A 3,733-nucleotide genomic window follows, 5' to 3' on the forward strand; every position below is an offset into this window, starting at 1 on the left:
TTCTATCCATGTCGTTGCAAATGGCTGCATTTTATCTCTTCTTATGGCTGAGTAACATTCCATGATATATATTTGCTACAGCTTCTTTACCCAATCATCTATCATAGGACACTTTAGTTGCTTCCATGTCCTGGCCGCTGTGAATAATGCTGCTATGAACATCAGTGTGCAAATATCTTTTCAGATATGGGTTTTCAAGTCTTTGGAGTAAATACCCAGTCGAGGAATTGCTGGATCATATGGTAGATCAATTCTTAGTTTTTTGAGGAACCTCCATACTGTTTTCCATAGTGGCTGTACCAATTTGCAGTCCCACCAGCAGTGTATGAGGGTTCCTTTTTGTGAGCAGAAAGTTTAAGTGAACATAATTACATCTGTAATTCTGGTTACAAATAAGCCTGGGTAATTTAGCCCGACTTTTGTGTGACCCAGTTCTAGACTACTGTTCTCAGTTTCTGCTATTGCTCGCTGTTCAGATATCTCTTGAGTTGCAGGACCACCAAAATCCCACGATCCAATTTGCTCTCACTCACCTGGGCCTTTGGGAGAGAAAAGAAAAGGAAATGGAGAAAGAGTATTTTCCCTTTGCCCTATTGTTCTCAGTTATGGGCTGAATTGTATCTCCCACCTCCTCTAAAATTTATATGTTGAAGTCCTAACCCCTAATACCTCAGAATATGACTTTATTGGGAGATAGTGTCTTTAAAGAGGCAATTAAGTTAAAGTGAGACTGGGACCTAATCCAATATGACTCATGTTCTTATAAGAAGAGATTAGGACACAGGCACGTACAGGGGAAGACCATGTGAAGACATTGGGAGAAGATGACTGTCTCCAAGCCAAGAACAGAGAGCTCAGAAGAAACCAATACTACTGACACCTTGATCTCAAACTTCTAGCCTCCACAACTGTGAGAAAATCAATTTCTGCTGTTGGAGCCTCCTAGTCTGTGGTACTTTGTTATGGCAGCCCTAGCAAACTAATACAGCTTCCTGTGTTTGGACCTAGGCCTAGTCCTTTTTAATTAAGGAACTGCTAAGATGAGATTGTAACATTTAATAAGTCTTTAATGAAGATTTGAGCACAAGTGAAGAAAATGACAATAGAAAATCCTTCAATTTTGGTGGCAAATATGAATCTTAGAGACCACAGACCCAAGCCCATCTAAGAGTTTTCCAACTGGAAGCAGATCAGCTATGGCCGATACTCCCAATGCCTGCTCAAATTGGGCTTCTTACTACTGGCATTTGCATCTCTTTCCTGATGGCTTTCTCAAAAGCCAAGGAGGCCACTCTGCCTCATTCGCAACCTACTGGAAAGGACAAAGAATTTATATGCCAGGAAGCAGCCTTCAACCAGTGACTGCTGGGAGTCAGTGTGTAGTTACCCAGCTCCCACACTCCTCAGCTGGAGTGACTCTGAGACATGTGTTCTACATCATGTCCCAGAGTTTCCCCCACGGGGTTAAGCTCCCACCATTCATGCTTTATTGGATGCCCTCCCCTCCCTAACTTCCCCCATCTGCTACTGAAGTTTTTTGCTCCTCCAAAATAAACTACTTTCACTTGTTTTTGTCTCAGGAACTGCTTCTGGAAGAAACAAGACTAAGGCACCTGGCTGGTTTCTTGTTTACTTCACAATACTTGCTTGGTACAAGTCAACTTCTCTCTACCCATTGCCCAAGAGCAATTAATAATGGCTCTCTGTCATAGTGCCAGGGTCTCCAGCACCCTGTCTCTCAATAACTCCTTATACTTTTCTTTTTTTGCCAAGATCTTTCCTTCTCCAGCATGGGTAACAGTCAATTCTATTGAATATTAAGCAAACACAGTTTCTAAACTGTCAGAAATAGTTTTATTTTGTTCTAATTTACAGTAAAAGAGACTATACACCCTCTGTGGTCCTGCCCAAAATAACTGAGTTGAGGGGGAGCACTGATCATCTGAGACAGTTTAAATAAATCTCAGAGTGCAAGGGTCCCAGTCCAGCCTCTGACACTTTCTCCTCAGCCCATGGATTTGTATATCCACTCCAAGGAAGAAAACTGGCTCTAACTTTACCAAGAGTCCTTTCCAAATCTATTATCTGTAGCATAAATATTGACTTCAGATATTTACTAATGGAGGTGGTTCTCCCAACTTGCCTCTACCATGGTTTTCAAACATAAATTTTAAATTCAGGAGCTTAATCTTTGATCACCATTGTTTTGCTGTGGTCACCCAAGGCATGAAGGGAAAATGCCTTATGTGCCTCTATAGAAAAAAAAAAAAACAATCCTCAGTCGGTGTCTCAGAATTTGTCCTGAATATGTAAATGCACAGGAAATGTCCTAGCAGAATGCATACCATATTGCACAGTCACCTTTGGGAAGCAGAGTGAAATGGGGAAGAGAGAATGGCAAGGAAGACCTTTTACCCTATGACCCTATGCTGTTTGATATAGTTTGAACCTTTTATTAAAAGAATAAATTTCGGTATTTATATGGAATTTTTTAAATGATAAGAAATAGAACTTTTAAAGAAATGAATGAATTTCCACAAGGTGGTTGTAGAGAATCATAATATCACTCTGAAACTGAAGGGCGAAAGGAAGTATTCATTAAGCTGAGGACCAAATGCTATAGCCCATTTGCAGCTACAAATATTTATTAACTAGTTTGACCTAAGGTTTAATTTTTCCATAAATGGCAGGTGATGTCGTATTACACTCTTCTGAGCAATGCTTTCTGGTTATATTCTCCTATAACCTGCTTTTTCTGTTAACTGGCCTGAGATGTACCACTATGGAAATTGAACAATTGGGATCCATTATGGTCAGAACTGATAAAACCTTAGGAAGAGATCCACACACTGATAATAAAAAATACTCTTTTTCCTTAAGTGATGTGAAATTGTAGTAGCATACGCTGGATCTGCACACATTCCTCTCCTTGAGTCTTCCTGGATGGAAGGAGGCATGAGTGTTCTGAAGGAGGAACAAACACAAGTGGGCTGCAGCATCCTTACCTAATCCTCACCATGTATGACTGGTCTGCATCAATGACCACTATGTCTTTGCCCAGTGGCTTTGCTCATTCTTTTTACTCTATCCCCTCCCCAGTTAGGCCCCAGACAGTAGGTGTGAGATCTGGATATTCTCACCTGTGATGCGCTATTTCTTTTCTCTAGAGGCCAGATTTGGTTTCTAACAACCACCTGTATCATCTTGCTGGGACCCTTTGAAATGGGTGCCAGATTTACTTCACTATGGCTGGAGGTCACCATGAACTCTCAGATTTATTTCCCTTGGGCTCTAAAATCTGCCAGGATTAGACAGCAGTTTAATCTTTGCATGTGTTCTATTAGATCCTGGTTCATGACCCTTGATGCTCATTCCCCACCCCACCTGTGCCTTATTAATTTTCTTTGATTCTAACGAGGGCCAATTCCAGTAGAGGTACAAGTCAGGCTCCTTCATCATTAGTCAGAGTTCCCAGTAAATTGTGCTGGAAATCCTTAGCATTTTAGCAATGTAGTTCTTTCTCCCCTATGACTAATAGGCGAACTAGGCTTATTTCTGAGTTCAAAAGTCTCTCTCTGGGTCACTTAATTGTTCCTGTTTGGTTATTTCATTCCCCACAACATTTCTCTCACTATTTATTTTCCAAAAACTTTTTAAGGCAAGGTAACCCTTTGTTGATCTCACAGGTTGCAAGGACCTTGTCAGTTTACAATCCCTTATTTTTTATTTTTTA

The sequence above is a fragment of the Pteropus vampyrus genome, unplaced genomic scaffold (assembly GCF_000151845.1).
Source record: "Pteropus vampyrus isolate Shadow unplaced genomic scaffold, Pvam_2.0 Scaffold225, whole genome shotgun sequence".
Taxonomy (NCBI): Eukaryota; Metazoa; Chordata; class Mammalia; order Chiroptera; family Pteropodidae; genus Pteropus; species Pteropus vampyrus.